Source organism: Myxocyprinus asiaticus, chromosome 7 (assembly GCF_019703515.2).
Source record: "Myxocyprinus asiaticus isolate MX2 ecotype Aquarium Trade chromosome 7, UBuf_Myxa_2, whole genome shotgun sequence".
Classification (NCBI taxonomy): Eukaryota; Metazoa; Chordata; class Actinopteri; order Cypriniformes; family Catostomidae; genus Myxocyprinus; species Myxocyprinus asiaticus.
The window spans coordinates 8,920,320-8,941,698 of NC_059350.1; the positions used below are offsets into that span (position 1 = coordinate 8,920,320).

Genomic DNA, 21,379 nt, shown 5'->3' on the forward strand with positions numbered 1-21,379 from the left:
AGTCGAGTCGAACCGTAACGTGCAGTGGAAAAGTGCCAATAGTAAGGAAATACTAAGAAAATATTTTCACATTCTATGAACTGATTTTAAAAACTATTGCCCGATTAATCAATTACCTGCCTTTTCATCCACCTTAGTTATCGGTATCAGCAAAATCCACTGTCGGTCTACCTCTAAACAAGGCCACAGAAGACATGAAAATGGTGGTACAGTAGGTGAAGGATTGTCTTATTTGAGCCTTCATTCTTAGAATATAACTCAAGAAAGTGATAACACTTTCATGGAAAGTGTGAGAATGAGGGCAAAACCAGGAAGCCATTTTTAAAACGAGGTTTCAAGCAATGGCAATGCTGCTCGAAAATATTTCATTATCAGCAAAGCTGCTAAAAAACTACCACAAACCAGCAAGAAACCAAGATTTAATAAAGAAAACCCAAACTTTTCTCCAATATCACAGTACATCATGTTTCAGAACCACCTAAATAAGTTGTGAATTGAGCTTCTAACTATTCTCTTAATGCACAATGGCATGGGACAAATACCTTGTATTATTGCTGAATGCTGTGGTGAAGCGAAGTCAAAACGAATAGAACACTTGCCAGAATAAATCCAAGAAACTCAAGAACTTCCCGCCTTTCCAATCGTTCTAATGAACTTCACCACAAGCTAATTCTCTACAAAACCAAACCTACAGCAGCAATTACATGACTCACTTTGTGGATATGTTAAACAAGGAATCCATTCTCTAAAGACACACTCACTAGTTAAAGGAATAGATTTGCTATGGGGTAGACAACCAGATAAATTACATTCAAGGTTCAGCAACAATATTTTCAGCAATGTGCACACAAGAAGCTTTATGTATATAAATCAGCCATTTTTTTCCTAAAGTACCTTAATGTGCACAGTGGAGTTATTTCAAATAAAAATGGCTATGCATTAATAAAGTGGTTGGCGCTTAGTTTCCCAAACACACAGCAATTACGTAGCACTATCTTATTATGTTAAACAAAATCTATCTGTATCTTAAAGGTCAGTCCTGACTATGAGAAACACACTGTTAGCAATGCATTACAACCCCCTTTTTGAGCACAAATTAGTGCCATTTAATTTCGACTCATGATTGCTCAGATCTGTCATTCAGTCATCGTTAAACACACTTGGGTTCTATCTAAATAGCACATTGCGTATTAATAAGCAGAATTCCTAATGGTTTAACTAATTAATAGCTAAACTGCCATCTTACTTTGCCAAGCCTCAGCAGTTATGAGTTTACTGCAGTGCAAGAGGCTGGTCTTTAATACTGGTACCTAATGCACTAAAAGTCATTGAAGTTCAAACCAGGGTGACCTGAGGTTGCAATGCCTATAAATAAAGCTTTTAAGGTTGTGTATGCGTTCTTGGCAAACCACACCCAGCAAACAAGGGCTTTCCTTTTGAAAAAAATTAATACAAAAATAAAAATCATTATGCTAGATATGCAGATAGGCAAAGTACTGGGTTCCTTGACCGTGACACCCTCACCTTAAACAAAACCAAGATCTCCTGAAATCACATCTTTTAAGGACACATTTTTGACAGCCTCTTGAATAATAATAATGATGTTTTGCTCATTTGCGATACACCCTACTGTTGAACAGGCCTAGGCAGAGTTACCTACCACCAGCACACGAACAACAGCTACATCTGGCCTCTCTCGAGTAACCTCACAGAGATACCTGCACATTGAGGAAGCAAATAAGGACCAAAACGTCGTTTATTTCGGCAGTCGAATTACATTTGGCGGTAAACACATTTAGCTGGTTGCCATTTATCAAAACGAGGCTTCCAACAACATCGTAGAAAAAGTTATCGAGGTTTGAGGTAACAATAGAGAACTGTAACAACATGTAGCGGCCTCGAGAACTTCCTTGTAACCTGGTGGATTCTCCGAAAAAGACAAAAATGTTGAGCAAAGTTAGCGATGCAAAAGTTTGGAGTTTATAAGTGAGACGGTAGTTTTAAACGTGTATATTGGCTAGACCATGAATACAGATATAATTATGTTTTTATTGACATTTGAATTGAAGCAGTGTAAAGAAAGAAAGAACTAAAAAAACGGGGGGGTGGGAAACGACAAGCTTCCTTTAGCAATTCCAGCTATAATTGCATTTGCAAAAAGTTATACATGCACTACTATGATTACAAATACAGGGGGGGGGGCGCACCATACAGACATTTTGTTTACAATTCACGCGCACTTCGACTATTTCTTATAACTAAACTCGGGGAAGCTTAAACAAGTCATTCTTTTGGTTTTCCTACACGTATCTTGCTACTGATTTCAATGGGAGCAAGGCCAAACGTGTTGAGCTACTGCCGGCCATCGTGCATGGAAGAAAATAGATAGTGGGATCAAAAGGAACGAAAGCAAAACAAATCTTACCCATGTTGAGCAGATATTCCACATAAACACGTTCCCATTGGATCTGCAATTGATCGAAAAGTCAGAGCCCGATAAATCGGCGCTCCGCGAATTCCATTCTCGCTAGGAAAAAAAAGTGAAGTTATTCCACAAGCGAGCGCGTTCCCCCAATTATAGTAATCCTAGAGGTAAGTAACCCATTTTCCAAAGAAAAATTCTCAAGAGCATGGACGCCCGATCCTTCTCGATAACAAAGGGCTACGACAATCCAAGGTATAGCCCAATAATTAGTAGTAGAAGAAGAAGAAGGGAAAAAAAAAATCTCAGCTCCGGAGTAAAAATTTACAAACGAAGTATATGGCTGATCCAAGACGTCCCAAACTTGTGCAGCCCTTTTTTCTCTCTCTTGCTCCCTCTAAAAGAAGTTGTTCCTGTTTCGCCAAACGCTTGGGGGAGGGGAGCTTTTTATCAAGCTCCTGGCCAAAGCGAGAGAGGGAGAGATCCTGCAGGCTCTTGTGTGTTACAGATCCACCAGAAGAAACGCTTTAAATCAAAACTGGCTGCGAGAGTTTTTGAGGTCTGTAGTGTATTTGTAGAGCGAGCGATCTGAGATCGGTTAGATCATGAGGTTAAAAATAGCAGTGGATCAAATAATAACCGCAGCTGGCTAAAACATTGTTGCACAGACACAAAGATATTTTATAAGTGTCAAAATATCAGACCACTTGTAGGGCCATGCTTTTGTTAATCGACATAGATATGTAAATATTACATGACCGGTGTTTATATCTAGATATGCATTGGAAAACAAGCGGAATGCATGAGCCACGCGCATTTAAAATGCATTGAAAGGATACTGTATTAAATTGTCAGAGAAATTCCTTTATCCCCTGGACTGCCTTCCTTTACAGTGGTTGGGAAAAGCCGCTAGATTTTAATGGTGAAAAGTGTGCGGTTCGAATGTTGAACAGCAAAAAACACACGGGGGTGTCCGATTCCGTGCGACGGGGCTCTACGCGCTCGATTCACTCCCCAAAAGCGCAATAGTCACAACCTTTTGATGCAACATATCCGACGGTGAGACGTGTAACACGAGTGAATAAAACAGCTCACGGCAGGAACATGGCTTACCCAGTCTGAAACGAGCAAGTACCGCTGATGTGTGCTCGCCTCCCCCGCTTTGATGCGACCGGATGGTTTAGTCCTTATTGTAAGTAGCAATTCTAGGTCAGGTTGAATTGCCATCGAATATACTGACTGCCGGAGATCAATGAAATCGCCTGCAATGATTTATCGTTCGAATGCAGGTAACCACTATTCAACGGTTTATCCTTGCACGGCCAGTTTACTGTTGTAGTAAGGGCATGCTGCTTCGAGATGCACTGCTATTTTGTTGGGAGTCAGACATGAGAGGTAAGAGAGGGGTGAAAAGGAAGTGTACAAGTGATTCTAAGGTGACATGAGTCAAAATATAAAAATATAGACACTTACAGGGCCGGACCGTGGGTTTGTTGGGCCCTGGGCGAAATCCTTAAAATGGACCCCACCAGTGTGAATATTGTCATAAATTTAAAACATCCATAGAACCACTGCAAACGTAATGAGTGGATTTTTTATTTATTTATTTATTTATTTATTTATTTATTTATTTTATAAAGCACACACACACACACATAAGCACTCTTTAGAACTACAAGAATTACCCCCCCCCCCCCCCCAAAAAAAATAAAGATGTTGGATTAAAATGTAGGCTACATGATATAAATTGCATAATTTGAAAAAAAAATGTATAAATGGAAAGTGTTTTTTGGAAACAATCCTGACTGGACAGAATTATAATAAATTTAAAAAATAAATAAAATCAGCTTAAATTTAATGTCGTACAATAAATAGTATGATTATGTATACATTATAGAAGTCCATTTCTGCCAAATTGAGAAAAAAATTGTTCTTCGGCAAGTCGTAATTATGAGATGCTATGTTGTATATGAAATGAAAAGTCATAGTTATTAGATTCTGTCATAATTTTGAGATAAAAGTCATAATTATGAGATACTAAATTATAATTACGAGATTAAATGTCGTAATTATTATAGTCAAAATAAATTTTTTTTTATTATTTTTTTTTTTTAATCCTCTTTTCTCCTCAATTTGGAATGCTCAATTCACACTACTTAGTAGGTCCTCGTGTTGGCGTGGTTACTCGCCTCAATCCGGGTGGCGGAGGACAAGTCTCAGTTGCCTCCGCTTTTGAGACCATCAATACGCGCATCTTATCACGTGGCTCGTCGTGCATGACACCGTGGAGACTCACAGCATGTGGAGGCTCATGCTACTCTCCGCAATCCACACACAACTTACCACGCACCCCATTGAGAGCGAGAAACACTAATCATGACCACAAGGAGGTTACCCCATGTGACTCTACCCTCCCTAGCAACCGGGCCAATTTGGTTGCTTAGGAGACCTGGCTGGAGTCACTCAGCACACCCTGGATTCGAACTCACGACTCCTGAGGTGGTAGTCAGCGTCAATACTCGCTGAGCTACCCAGGCCCCCTCAAAGTCATATTTGACATAAAATGACAATTCTGAGAGAAAAAGTTAAAATTAAGAGATAAAAAGTCAAAACTGAGATAGTAAGTCATAATTATGAGGAAAAAGTCATAATTTTATGAGATAACTAATTTAATAATTTTGAAGTTTTTATCTCATAATTAAAGCTTTTATTTTCAATTATGACTTTTCATCTCATAATTTTGACTTTTTATATAAGTATGTCTTTATATGTCAGATATGACTTTGAATCTAATATTTACGACTTTATTTGTTTTTATGACTAAGTATCTCAGTTATAACTTTTTATCTCAAAATTGACTTAGAATGAATTATTATGACTTTATCTCATAATTGTGACTTTTTATATCATAAGTATGTCTTATATGTCAAATATGACTTTGACTCTGATATTTATGACTTTATCTTGTTTTTATGACTCTTATCTCAATTATGACTTTTTATCTCAAAATTGACTCAGATTTAATTATGACTTTTTATCTCATAAATAAGACTCAGTATCTCAGTTATGACTTTTTATCTCAAAATTGACTTAGAATGAATTATTATGACTTTATCTCATAAATAAGACTTAGTATCTCAATTGACTTTTTATCGCACAAATGAGACTTTAATTTTAATAGTTATGACTTTTAATCTCATAAATATGACTCAGTATCTCATAATTATGACTTACTAAAGGACTATTTTTTTCATGTGGCGGAAATGGCTTCCTTAATAAATACTTTATACCATAATACATAATAAAATATAATAATTGTATTGCAGTAATAAGAATAATATTTCATTACAGAAAAGAAAACTGAGAGGGGGGGTGGGGTGCATAATTGTCATTTACTGATGCAAAAAAATCGTAATGGTTATATAATGGTTTTATAAATTAGTATTTTATATCCCTTTATATTCACATTTTTATTTCCTTTTTTTTTTTTTTTTTTTTTTGATTTTGGGGCTAAGTATGACCTGAACATGTTCTTGACAGGCTTTGTGAAATTCACCTTAAAACCTTACACACGTGGCCACAAGTGCTCAAAAAATGTGCATTATTTAGGCTAATAGAGAAAATATTTGGAAATGAATCCAGGTGGAACCCTATGCCCATTTTGAGGGCACAAATGTGCTTTGAAAAACACAAACACTCCCATGAGACTGTAGCACAATTCCACAAGACTTTCATCCAAAGATCATGCTTTTTTCTTCTCGTTGTAATGTATTTTTGGAGACACATAATCCTCATATCACCCTTTTCCACTGAGACACTCCAACAACAAAAACACTTAAAAGAGGCAAAACGAAAAAGCGGTAGAATGCAAAAGGATTTCATACTGTAAGTAAAAGCCCAACAGAGTCAAGCACAACAGTGTAAATACATTTACTTATTTAAACAAGAAATTGCTATTTATTGAAGCCCAAAATAGCATGCAAGTAGGAGACAAAGGGGGCAAAGGTACATTTCTCTTAATTTTGACAACAGAAAAACTATAACTGGTGTGTTTTAGTGAGAAAGAGCTCAGAGGTGACAGTGTTTGTTCACACTGTGGTGTATTAAATGCTGAGGAAGAGGAGAGGTGAGACTCAGGGGACTAAGTGCACTTGCTGGCAATCTAATCCTGAACCGTCACAACCACCAACATAACCAAGTGATTCCACCACCCTGTTTGGTGGGGGGGGGGTCTAAAAACAACATCGTAAGATTGTCTTTCCATCCCGGGGTGTACTCAATTCCCCATGATGTTAGCAATTGCTTTCTCTGCTTTTTACCCACTGCTGAGTGCCGAACTTGGTCCCTACATGTAACAAAAGGAGAGAAAACGCACAATCAGTTAACTTTTCCTCCAGCGGTGATATGTACAAACAGCGCTTCCCTGCTGAAAGAAGAAAAATGTATTAACTCTCTTGCAGGAGAGAAAAACATGACATTTACCCCTTACATTTACCTCTTTGCCCTATGAGGGAGATTACACTTACAGATGACACTGGCTTATTCCATGTCAAATCAGCCAAATTTCAGAAACTTGCCTGGATAATATTTGTGATTTTGTTAATACTTTTTCTGAAGAAAGATAAACATAAATGATGATTAAAGCACAATACTCAATGCCATGGATCAATATTTACAGAGTAATCCAATATTTTGTAGAGGGGAGTCAAAATGACAGTTTTCACCAATAATTTTGGAGCAAAACTACTGGTAAAAAAATAACCTTAGAAAGGTGGTGGTGTCATTATTTTATTTTTACAGAGAGATAGGTAGGACTATTACTAAATTCAGTGGACTTCAGCACCCCTTGTTGCATTACTGTGTAAGCGAATAGTGTGATTCAGTTTTTTGTTTTTGTTTTTTGTTTTGTTTTTTTTGGCGTCTTTAATATTTAAAGCCCTACATAGTTAAATTCCAGAGATATGGAAGCTAGTTTTTTCTTGTCTAACAAAACAAAGGTCTAAATTACAGATAATGTTGAAACTAGAAATGTACCTTTATTTAGTAATGTACCCGTGTTTCATTTTAGGATTCATTATCTGACTTCTGATGCTGGTCAAAGGTGCCCTTTAGGCTAGAAACATACAATACATTGAAATGTGCAATTAAATATGATTTAATCTGACTGAAATCTGACAGAGCCACAATGTGTACACTTTTCAGGAAATTAACTAACAAATGGTTTACTTTTGTCTATAAATGTTTTAACATCGAAACAGTGGCGGACTGGCCATTGGGAGAACCGGGACTTTTCCTGGTGGGGGGGCCGCATGGGCGGCCGCGTTATGCAGAGCGCGCCACAAAATGGCGCCGCGATATGCAGAAGGGGGCAGCGATATGCAGAAAATGATACCCCCCCCCCCCCCCAAACAACTTTTGGGCCAGTTTCTATGTAAAATCCTGGGCTGAATATTCTTCCCAGTCCGCCCCTACATCGAAATAATGATGTACATCATTCTCTCTTCCCATCTGTTTTTGTTAAACATTATACTTGTATATTTTAGTGCAGTAAAATCAATGTTCTACTTGATTTTAGTGTGATAAAATCACATACAGGGTTTACAATGTTGCATCGTCACAGCAACAAAGTTGTAATATTGGATATAATTTTACTCAGATTAGGTTAGTAAGCAATTACACTAAAATCATGTTTACACACATAATGTTAATGTCTTGTGGCTATACATTTGAAACAATGTGTATTTTAGAGTTTATGGACTGGCCCATTCACTTCCATTGTAAGTGCGATATTTAACTGTAATTTTGTTTTTTGTTTTTTAATAAATGAGGAACGAGTTTAAAATATTTTTTGTGGCAATCAACATTAGGCCACAAATGCTGTTGATTGAGCTTAACTTGTATTGAACCCGTTACATTCCTAGAAGTGAAATGTGAACGAATAAGCATTGCTTTGGTTCTCACAGCTCCCAGTGCAAGAATGCTGTCATCTCTCTTCCACTTTTGGCTGAAGTTTTGAGTTTGGTGGCCACGGTCATATCTGTCTCGACAAGACAGCAGATCTTTCAGCTTGGCACAAATGTCACAGAAAAACAAACTTCCTTTGCTGGGCCTGCACTCCTTTTAATTTATTTCTACAATTTTGGCAGCCTACATAGCTCAGTTGCACCATCAATCCCTCTCTCCCTTTATCATGTTTATTTCCTTCTTGCCACTCTACCCTCCTTCTCCCTTCAACCCCCATCTCATTCTTCTCTACATAACACACTCTGTCATTGTAATAAAAATAATTTCTCTCTCGCTGGTAAACACTCAAGAACACATTCAGCTTTTACACCAAGAGACAAGAGCAACGGCAAAGTGCTACGTAAACACCTCATGTGCTAAGTATAAGATCTTTGTAAGTATGACATAAATTCTACATAAGAGGTCAGAGCCTTGGTGCAGCAGTTTGTGCACATGCTTATTAGGGGTATAAATATTTGCACTGACAACGATTTATTTATGATTCTTTACCTAACAATTACAATGCATAGTGAAATATGAAATTTGGTCACAATTCGATTTGATTCAATTTGTTTATTTTAGAAGGATTCATAACTATTTTCAAAAATATGCAGAAAAAAAGATTCAAAGTTTTTACTGAACATTCTTAATTTATACAGCACAGACATGCACAAGATTTGAGCGCTAGAGTCACAGATGCATTTAGCACCAATGAGGTTTGGCTTATGTGTGGCTGTACACTCATTGAGCACTTTATTATGAACACTATGGTCCTAATAAAGTGCCCGACGTGGTCTTCTTCTGTTGTAGCCCATCCGCCTCAAGGTTGGACATGTTGTGCATTCTGAGATGCTATTCTGTTCACTACAATTGTACAGAGTGGTTATCGGAGTTAACGTAACCTTTCTGTCAGCTCGAACCTGTCTGGCCATTCTCCATTGACCTCTCTCATCAACAAGACTTTTCCATCTGCAGAACTTCTGCTCACTTTTTTTTGTTTTTTGTTTTTGGCACCATTCTGAGTAAACTCTAGAGACTTTAGTGCTTGAAAATCCCAGAAGACAGGGGCAGACTGGGAAGAGAAATCGGCCCTGGATTTTACATGGAAACTGGCCCAAAAGTTGTTGAGCGAGGGGTGGTGGTGTCGCAAGTTGTTGAGCGGGATATCGCATATTCTGCATATCGCGGCACCGTTTTGTGGCGCTCTTCAGCCTGTCGTGGCCCGTTCAGCATAACACGGCGGCCCATTTCAGCTTATCGCGGCCTGTTCAGCCCCGTTTAGCCCCCCCGGAAAAGTCTCGGTTCTCCCTATGGCCTGTCCGCCCCTGCCAGAAGATCAGCAGTTACAGAAATACTCAGACCAGCCCATCTGGCACCAGCAATCTAACTGAAGCTCCTGACCCGTATCTGTGTGATTTTAAGCATTGCACTGCCGCATACAATTGGCTGATTAGATAATTGCATGAATAAGTAGGTGTACAGATGTTCCTAATAAAGTGCTCAGTGAGTGTACAGTATATCTGATATGAATAAAGGATAACATAATGCAACATAGAGACTTGATGCAAACACACATAAAAGACGGTATGTAAACGTGGAATAAGCGTTATAGATTTGCATATCATGTAATGTTAACATTTATTGCACCAATATTTACAAATGAAATATGTCTATACTCAGTTTCAATGGGAGAGGTGGCAGAATGAAGGTGGCTTGGCTTGTTAGCAACGTTCACAAGAATGTTTTATATTTTTGTGGCTGCCATGTATCATTGACCAATCAGAGGTAAATTTAATCAACCACCATTTAGCTTTTAACTGGTTAGTTCCCTTCAGAACAGTCTAAAATCACTCCCAGTTCCCTATATTCATTTACTATAAAGAGAGTGAGTGAACGAGTGAGGGATTTCGCTCATTCACATATTTATATTTATTTAGGCTATGTTCTATTCACAGTTAAACTGTTTTATGGAAAAATAATTAATAAAAATAAATAAATAAAAGATATTAAGCAATATAAACATAATATAACATAATTGGAGAAGAAACCAATGACGATTAACTTACTAACTTTGGTCAAACTGTTATGAATCTGAAATTTGAAAGCCAAACTTAACAGCATCCATCCATCCATCCAATGACCCGCTTATCCTATGTGTTGCAGGGAGTGAACTCGGCAGCATAAACGTTCTTAATTTCAAAGTGCACTTTTTCCCTTCAGTCTCCCATTTTTTGTAATCTGAGATGGTATCTACTGTATTACATTGGTTATTAATGATAATTGATTTTTTTTAATTCTGTAATTGATGCATTTTTACACATAATGCTTATATATCCAAACAATAATAGCATTCTAACTCCCACACAAGACTCTTTTGGTCTTTGCCTAAGCCATGAGATCTTATCTCAAAAATCCCCCCCCCCACCTTTCAGAAATGGATGTGCCTGTCCCCCACTGAAAGGTGAAGACTACACCACCAAGGCTGTGTTGATAGGGGGGTATATAAATGTCATTTGTTCAGTCAGGTATCCAGTCATTATGTGGTTATAGTGGTGGATTCCAGAGCACACAGCCTACCTGCACAGCAACCGTATGCCATAGTTAAGACGCAGGTGTCCTTGTCTTCTGCTGTCTACCTTTGAAGATACAAATCCAACACACTGCACTTAGAGTTTCAATGAACACAAATACACATCATAATTAAACATTTAAGCAAACTGCTCCTATTGCATCTTTTCGTTTCCTTCTCACGTTAACCATTATCTCTCATTGTGTGTTTGAGTGTGTGAGTCTGTTTACTGTAAGGATGTTTACTGTAATATAGCAGTGGTTTTTGGTTTTCAGGGTGGATGAGGATGCCATGGTGGTGTGTGCTAAACAGACGGAGGTTTTCTTCTCTCAACAAAACAATTCATTTCACATTTTGTGTCTCAGTGAGCTACACGTGACCGGAGCTTTAAGGTTTTTAATGAGTTTCGCTTGATGTACCAATAGACCTAATACTGGTCTTAATCACTTGGATTTTAGAATGGTAACCACACATTGGGGTGTTGTAGCCTAGTGTTTAGTGATGTCCGGTTCGTAAACAAATAGTTATTTTGAACCAGTTCTTTTCAGTTAACTGTTTGAACCAGTTCAGAAAATTAGACTACATTGTTGGGAACAGTTCACGTCTCGAGTCAACACTGATCCACAAGTTACTCAGTCAGTGAACCTGTCTCTCGGACATGCCCAATACTCTGACTCTAAATGAGCCGATAACCAGGAGTAATATAACCCTAGATCTGGTGATACCTTCTTTTGCTAACTCTTCTTTGCAATGATCTACTCTGACTAGCTTGACTCTTAGTTTGACTACTCTGACTGAACGATCTGGTCGCAATAGTTCTTGTGTCAGCAGTACACTGAACTGAGAAACGTATCCTTCAGACATGTTCAAAATGTAGAAAGCTGAAATGAGTATGAGTATACTGAGGATTTGAAATGTAAGTTTCTTTAATAAAAAATAAAAAAAATGAAAGTACTGGAAATATGCTTATGACTAGGACTAGTTTTATTAAATAACATTATATTAGCTGTGTGCTTGGCGAGTTGATTAAGACTAGTTTATTCTCTTTATATGCTTTTTTAGAGCATCTCCACACTTTAGGTGCAAAACTGTAATGTAGGAAAGTTCTAATCAACATTTATCAGTTGTATTCAACTAATGACATAAATACAATAATTATTCTAACTGCATTTAAAAAAAATAATACTACGCAATATGTGCTTACATATGGCTTTGTTTGAATGTGTTTGAGCGAATACTAATAAACAGGGATGTTAGAATTACATACTAGTGATGTCTTTACATGATTATGTAAAAGAACTGCTGAATCGTTTTTTTAACCAGTTCATTGAAATGAATCAGACTTCCCATCACTGCTAGTGATTTGGGCTGGCAACCTAAAGGTTAAAATGTTAAAACTAGTCTTATAGAGTTAAATATTTGTATCTCAGCAAGTCTGGTTGACAATGCAACATTTTCTGGCTAAGAACCACCCACTTAGACAGGCAAAAACCATCAGACTAGGGCTGGGCGATAGGAAAATATAATCACAGTACCTGGATGTCGACTGCAACAGTCATAGGCAGACGACGATTGACAATATCGGGAAATGGACAAATCATAGAGCTGGGAAGTTGACAAATATATTAAATAGTTGCCCAGATGTTATCATGCACTTATGTTTTCAGATGCTAAACAAATTAATAAACCGTTAAATACATCACATTAGGGATTAAAGAGGCTGGTAGCATGTCCATTATCACTGCTGAAATGTTCTCTGAATAGATTTTCCATAGCAGTTATTACCTACTCTCTAGACTCAGACATGAACTGTAACAAATACGATATGGCTTAGCAGCTAAATAAGCACATATATACAGTTGAAGTCAGAAGTTTACATACACTTAGGTTGAAGTTATTAAAACGTATTTTTTAACCACTCCACAGATTAAATATTAGCAAACTATAGTTTTGGCAACTTTGTGCAAGTCATTTTTCCAACAATTGTTCACAGACATATTGTTTCACTTTTAATTGACTATATCACAGTTCCAGTGGGTCAGAGGTTTACATACACTAAGTTAACTGTGCCTTTAATCAGCTTGGAATATTCCAGATGTCAATAATGTCAAGCCTTTAGACAATTAGACAATTAGCTTCTGATAGGAGGTGTACTGAATTGGAGGTGTACCTGTGGATGTATTTTAAGGCCTAACTTCAAACTCAGTGCCTCTTTGCTTGACATGGGAAAATCAAAAGTAATCAGCCAAGAATTGTGGACCTCCACAAGTCTGGTTCATCCTTGGGAGCAATTTCCAAACGCCTGAAGGTACCACATTCATCTGTACAAACAATAGTACACAAGTAAAAACACCATGGGACAACGCAGCCATCATACCGTTCAGGAAGGAGATGCATTCTGTCTCCTAGAGATGAACGTAGTTTGGTGTGAAAAGTGCAAATAAATCCCAGAATAACAGCAAATGACCTTGTGTGGATGCTGGAGGAAACAGGTAGACAAGTGTCTATATCCACAGTAAAATGAGTCCTATATCAACATAACCTGAAAGGCTGCTCAGCAAGGAAGAAGCCACTGCTCCAAAACTGCCATAAAAAAAACAGACTACAGTTTGCAAGTGCACATGGGGACAAAGATCTTACTTTTTGGAGAAATGTCCTCTGGTCTGATGAAATAAAAATGGAACTTTTTTGCCATAATGACCATCGTTATGTTTGGAGGAAAAAGGGTGAGGCTTGCAATCCGAAGAACACCATCCCAACTGTGAAGCATGTGTGTCGCAGCATCATGTTGTGGGGGTGCTTTGCTGCAGGAGGGACTGGTGCACTTCACAAAATAGATGGCATCATGAGGGAGGAAAATTATGTGGATATATTGAAGCAACATCTCAAGACATCAGCCAGAAAGTTAAAGCTCGGTTGCAAATGGGTCTTCTAAATGGAAAATGACCCCAGGCATACCTCCAAAGTTGTGGCAAAAAGGCTTAAGGACAACAAAATCAAGGTATTGGAGTGGCCATCACAAAGCCCTGACCTCAATCTGAAAGAAAATGTGTGGGCAGAACTGAAAGTGTGTGCGAGCAAGGAGGCCTACAAACCTGACTCAGTTACACCAGTTCTGTCTGGAGGAATGGGCCAAAATTCCAGCAACTTATTGTGAGAAGCTTGTGGAAGGCTACCCAAAACATTTGACCCAAGTTAAACAATTTAAAGGCAATGCTACCAAATACTAACAAAGTGTATGTAAACTTCTGACCCACTGGGAATGTGATGAAAGAAATAAAAGCTGAAATAAATCATTATCTCTACTATTATTCTGACATTTCACATTCTTAAAATAAAGTAGTGATCCTAACTGACCTAAGACAGGGAATGTTTTCTATGATTAAATGTCAGGAATTGTGAAAAACTGAGTTTAAATGTATTTGGCTAAGGTGTATTTAAACTTCTGACTTTAACTGTAAGAAATTTAATAATTAAGGAAATTCAGACATTAAAAATACATTACTTTGAAATGTAATTATGGCGAAAATATTGAGAGTGACGGAACATCTGCATTTATGAAAAACGTTTATTCAAAAGTTATTCAAAACGCTTTGCTTTGTGACATCATTTGTATTCATCATCCATTCCATAAAAAAAGTTTTTAGTTTGCAGGCATGGAATTAAACTAAAGTTTTATTTTAAAATTAAATTATGGCGTGCGTATACGCCCTTCATTATTTTTACGATTTGAAATGTAATTTCAATTAAGAAATATCTTTAGTTCAAGATTTCCGAACAATTTGACAGTTCTGCTGACAGTTTAAGTTTTTTTTATTTTTATTTTTTTGTAATATTTTTTAATCCTAAATGTATTTGTACTACTTAATACATGTCAGGTAGGTAATACGTTTACCTAATGGGTTCGGCAGTCGGGGCAGGGGTTGATGATGTAATCGGATATCACGATAAGTTTTTAATAAAAATATTGTACAAATAATTCTTTAATTTCGTCTAGTCCTACATCAGATCAACATGTAAATAACCAACCACAGTTTTGTATAATCTGCATGCCATTTAGGGTGGGGTCTGAAATCGATAGAATGGTCATCAATGAACAAACAAGATTTTTGCCCACATAATGGTACAACTTCTACCAGCAGGATTTAATTGCCAACTCCAAACCCTGGTCAACACAGGAAAGAAAACTGCACTAATCAAACTATTTCACAGGGTCTTTAAAGCATGCTCAGGAAAATGTTAAATCTATGAAACACAAATGTACATCAATATGCATTAGAATCAGTAAGTGCCTCCCTGCAGATCTGGGAACAGCTCTTGAGAGTCCCTCCAGCTGGCTATGGGCAGTGTGACTCAGCAAATCCTGGCAAATGTGCCAGTCAGCACGACTGCCAGTCAGTCACTAGGTCATCAGGCCAGCCAGCAACCAGCCAGCAGGATGTCTATACAGTATATACTGCGCAAACAAGGCGTGTTGAGTCTGATAATTAATTGAAGAGCGCAGTAATTAGCCTAGATTATTAAGCTTAAACGCTGGCTTCCATCCACCACAATCAGACGTTGTTACCTTACAATGAGCATAAGCAACATTCCAAGTTCCGAGCCAGCACCTGTCAATCAAATGGTGAGGAACAGAATTTGCTTGATGCCAGTGGAAGGCGGTAGGAACACTAGTGCTCATTCAGAGAAATGTTCTGGTAAGTTTCCTTTTTAAAGAAGTCTGTTAGGTTTAAGAAGGCTAGTAGTAAGACAAGAGAGCAATTCTTCACCCAACAGTCTACTTTCTGCTGGGCCCCTTGGCCTGCTTGGAGCATCGCCAGAATACATACAAACATACAGCACAACCAGAAATTGTCAGAAAGCATACAGTATATACCCACAAGCCTGTTCCAGCAAAGAATGGTACAGCATACACACAAAAGTCTTAGTGAATTGCAGATTTATTACTGTACTTTTAAGTTATAACATGAAAAATCGCATTTTCCTTGATCTTCTGAAATAGTCTGATGTACTTCGCAAACATACTGTAAGTTTCATAGTTCAAAACCCCATTCACAGTCCCAAAAGAACATTTATTGAAACTTAGCTGTAAAAACAACTCGTTCTGAAATCAGTGACTTTATGAAGTCACAAGGAAGAATACAGTAAAGGAATATCCCAGGTTCAATACAAGTTAGGCTCAGTCGACAGCATTTGTGACGAAATGTTGATTACCACAAAAATATAATTTCAAACTTATCCCTCCTTTTTTTAAAAAAAAAAAAAGAAGAAGCAGAAATCGACTTTACAGTGAGGCACTTACAATGGAAGTGAATGGGGACAATATCTTGAGGGTTTAAAGGCAGAAATGTGAAGCTTATAATTTTATAAAAGCACTTACATGAATTCTTCTGTTAAAATATGTGTATTTATTGAGCTGTAAAGTTGTTGAAATCATTGTTTTTGCGAGATTACAGGGTTTACGGCATTACATTGTGATGGCAATGAAGTTGTAAAATTGAATATTTATTGGATATAAGCGATTTTATCACACTAAAATTACGTTAACGCTTTTGAAACGGTATTTTAACGTTTACGAATTGGTCCCATTCACTTCCACAGTAAGTGCTTCACTGTAACCCATATTTTTGCTTTTTTTTAAAGAAAAAGAGGGACAAGTCGAAATACATATTTGTGGTAATTAACATTAAGCCACAAATGCTGTCGATTGAGATTAACTTGTATTGAACCCAGAATATTGCTTGCTTTAACACATAACCGTGTGGATAATGGTCACGTTAATGGTCAAACGAAATTATGACTCTTTAGGTGCAAGAAACCTTGACTAACATTAACAGTGGACCTAAATAATAAAATGATAAAAACTTACTGTATATTACCCCAGTCTTGCATAAACACAAAAATACTCTCTTTCCACAAATACATACTGTTTAGTGGTTAATACTGCTTTATCTTCCTTGCTCTCTCTTTAATATCTTTCCCTCTGGCAGGTCTCTGTCCCCTTCATACAGAGCGGTTTGAATATCAGTGTGGTTTGTACTCTCTCAGGTCCTCAGCCAGCTGTTATAGAGTAAGCACTATTCTGCTGCTATTTCGAGGAGAGACACATAATTAGAAAATCAATACTTACCGACTAAACCTTTTCAGCTATACACAACCATATTGACCTAGTGTATGTCCTGGTTCACTATATACACAAAGACACAATGCTGTTGAACAACAGCAAGGTGGTATAACACATACACAGTCTCAAGCACACATGCATACATTGAAGGCTGCATGTAACTTGCTTGGAAGGACCATGGGAGTTGGCATAACATTAGTGGCTTCACTTGTAGACTGTAGGATTGATATTATTTAAAAGATCTGTTTTGTGACGCTGAATACAGTTCTGTTAAAGTCAACATGAAATAAATATATTGACCCTATACACTTTCTTAATACTAATTACCGGTGTTCTTGTAAACAACTAGTCAGTGCACGCATTCCAAAGTAAAAAAAAAAAAAAAGTTTCTATTCATATTATTTTATTAAAATGGCTTACTTTTATAGCTTGCTCCGCCTCAATAAAGTCTGGCTGACATCATGAATTCCTCTTACTTTTTCAACTCCTCCCCTCCAATCACCTGGCTCCATTTTGGTATGTAACGTTCACTTTTCACAATCATGATCCAAACAAATCCCAATGGACGATATTAAGTCCTGTCCTACTTTTTTCCTAATCAAGCGAAATAGTGCCCATTCACTTTTCAGCCAGCTTGGATCCGGAAGTATTTTTTCATTAATTTATTCCCTGTTGAGTTCATAAAGTACTTGAAGTACTTAAAATGGTTCATGGCTTAGAACGAAACTAAACAGCTCCGAATCACAACATTACAAACTTCAGTTTGAACCAGAGAAGTATTTAAAAACTGGACAGAAAGACAAAGGTACAAGACTGTGTACTTAACGTCTTTAATGAGGGAATGAACTACAATTCCATGAAGTATTGTGAATAGCGTAATCGACTTTAAAATTATGGAAAAATCTAAAATTATTGATACGTAGTTGTTGATTTTGAGTATAGAAACAATACATTTTTATTTAATTGCAAAATATTTAGATGTATACAAATATATAAGTAGTTTGAGTGTAGTCGGTCGCTGTTGTTTTCTGCTGCAATTTTCTGATTGGTGGATCATTCTCTGCAGGATCGTGGGTAGTGTAGTTCTCAACCTAAAATTCCAGCCTGATCTCATGAAATTGACATGACAATGGCAACATTTTTGCAAACCAAAATTACATGTTTTATTACACGTTTGGCTGCAGTTTTCCAGTGAAATATCCAGCGAGGGGTGCCAAAAGCAAGTGAAATTATGTTGTAATCAGACAAGGTTTTTATGGTGAATATTAGATGGATGTTTTAATAGTAAAACGTACCTCACTAACTTAAACTTTAGCCTTACCCTAACCAATAATGTCCTAAAAGATAAATGAGAGGTAAACAAAATACATCCTTAACCTAAACTAATACCTTAGCCTAACCGAAAGGGTTTTACAAGCAAATTTGACATGAAAAGCACATTTACTGAAGCAACTATGTCATTTTGTGTCACTTCTATGGCACTTTGCTTCACTTTCACTCTGAGTGTCCAAAGTCCAACACTCTATCAAGTGAGCTACTGCACAAGCTTATTTAGGTGGGTCTGTAATACAAGCGTTAAAATGTATTGTTTTTCAAATGATGCGTTAGAATAGAAGTGTTTTGATATAATAACATAGCAAGGTGTAATACAGCGGAAAATACGAGTTTATAAAGTCCTAAACAGCCATAGTACCAGTGATTTGTGTGAAAGTGAATTAAACGCACAGTTGTTGTAGCGCCTCTTGTGTTATCAGGAAACTGCAGCAAAATGTAAAAAGCAGCACGTAAAACTCAGTTTGCAAAAATGTAGTTATAGTAACGTTCATTCTATGAGACTAGGTTGAGAAATTCCACTAATAAACACTATCTTTAATAAATGTGGTTGACATAACGCAGAGGTCATAGTAGTTCTGCATTTAAAGGTTTAGAAGTTATTGTTAAAAATCAATTTCTCTATGGAGAAAATGAAAGGGATTTTTACATCCAGAACCAGATTGTTGTGCTCTATTGTATATCTTGTCTCACTCAAAAATATGTCAGATTACAGATATAAAATGGTTAATTACGAACTGCATTTCATGATGATTTAAACACAACTAACAACAAACAAAAACGATTGACTTTCAGTCAATATGTGAATTATACATCTTGCATGTTTGAGATAAACAGAGAGAGCAGCACCCCTGCAGTCATCCCTGGCACTTGAAAATCGGACGCAATCGTCTGTTATGACAGCGACCAGAGACAAAGAGATTTCTGTATGCAAATAAGATTTAAACAGACCACCAGGGAACCATCTGTGTGGCTGGAACTCTTAGTTAGGGCGGGGTTTCTGTAACCAGGGAGATGGCAAGCAAATGAAAGTAAATGTTCATAGCATCAGTTAGGGTCACCAGTCTCTGGACCTCTGCGAATGTAAATAGAACTGTTATTACCTCAGTCTGAGCTTGTTTAGGGGCCACAGTGACATACCTGTGAATTTGTGTGAATTTAGTATTTACAAATGAGTGGACTGTCTAACCATTCTCCTCACACACACACAATGGGGAAATCTTGGCCAAGCCCTTGTAATTAACTATCCAAAAGGAGGAAAGGAAAATGAGGTTGAAGGTTAATTCTTACAAGCAATGTGTGACATCTGTGCAGTTCCTTCAGTACTGTGAAGGTTGTCCCCTCATTCTGAACATAGGAGAGTAGTATTCTCTTAAAGGAATGAGCCCGTTTACATGCACACCAATACGCTGATTACTCTCTAAAATCTGATTATTTGGCCAACAAGGCAAGAAATCCGTGATTACATGGCATTTCGAATAATAGCGTTATTCTCTACTTTTGACATCAAACTGTGAAGAGGCATGCACTCAACACATGCACACATTGGATGAGCTGGTAAGAACACTGGTAAAGTTGTTTACAAGGCACACGAAATTGGCATATTGGGCAAAAATCTACCCGTTTCGATTGGGTTATTCATAAGCGGTTTATGGCCTTTACACCGATACAGGAACGCGGTTTATTGTGTTTACATGACCGTACGCGTTGTCGGCATGTAAACACGCTTAAAATCTTACAGGTACAATACAAGTTAAGCTAATGGACATTATTGATTGGATCATGAAAATTATGCAATGACATTATTAGCCAATTTTATTTCTCCCCACCCACATGGCCTTTTATTTTATTAAGTTATTATATTGTGATGAAAGATTATAAAAACAAACTTTTCCGTTTAGAATAACATGTACTGTACTTTAAGACCAGGACCATTTATTAAGAAAGTAAATATGATTGATTTTTTTTATTTATTTCAGGCTAACTTTGAGATTAAAATTTCATTTAGTGAAAGGTTTTGCCTGAAATGTGAGCTTGTGCTGTATTTCTTTCAAATAAATGCAATTTTATTTGAGATTTTAAGTGTCAAAAAACTTTTTGGGGGCCACTGTATGAAGTTGTGATGCTCTGTGACTATGTACTCTTAAGGTTGTAGGTATTTTTAAGGAAACAATTTGTGTATGTTTGTAGGTATTTTTGTAAGCCCTGGAAGTTGTGTGCTTAGCACTGAAGCTTATTTCCGAAACACATGAGCATAGTGTTCCAGTAGCACACCCTCTCACTGAGGGAACAAGTTAAATATATCACACAGAGGCACACACACTTACAAGAAAGGCATGGCACTCTCTCTCTCTCTCTCTCTCTCTCTCTCTCTCTCTCTCTCTCTCTCTCTCTCTCTCTCTCCCTGTTCACACACACAGTACTTCAGGAGTTCCTTGCCCCTTGTTCAAATACGGTCACCATAAATGCCCTTTAAGCACTGAATAAAGCCAAAACTGCAAATGAGTATCAATGTTTATTAATATAATTAGTATAGTAGTAGTAGATAGTACTGTATATATACAGTGAATTCAGAAAGTATTCAGACCCCTTTATTTTTTCCACACATTTTGTGATGTTGCAGTCTTATGCTAAAATGCTTTAAATTATTATTATTTTTCACATCAATCTACACTCCATACCCCATAATGACAAAGCAAAAAACAGATTTTTGATAACTTTGCAAATTTATTAAAAAGAAAAAATTGAAATATCACACTAACATAAGTATTCAGACCCTTTGCTATGACACTTGAAATTTAGCTCTGGTGCATCCCATTTCTCTGGATCATCTTTGAGATGTTTCTACACTTTGATTGGAGTCCACCTGTGGAAAATTCAATTGATTGGACATGATTTGGAAAGGCACACACCTGTCTATATAAGATCT

At 37.1% G+C, this 21,379-nt stretch overlaps 1 protein-coding gene across 4 annotated transcripts in view; it reads right to left on the reverse strand.

The window, feature by feature from the left end:
* LOC127443525 (B-cell CLL/lymphoma 9 protein-like) overlaps nucleotides 1-21,379 on the reverse strand; it is a 164,930-nt gene that overhangs the window by 62,937 nt on the left and 80,614 nt on the right. For 3 of the 4 annotated variants that reach the window (XM_051702212.1, XM_051702213.1, XM_051702210.1), the window contains exon 1: nucleotides 2,426-3,314. The exons of the other annotated variant lie outside the window; for it this stretch is intronic. The gene's annotated coding sequence lies outside the window, so the exon portion shown is untranslated. Of the gene's footprint in view, nucleotides 1-2,425; nucleotides 3,315-21,379 lie in introns of those variants that run through there. 4 annotated transcript variants of the gene reach the window in all.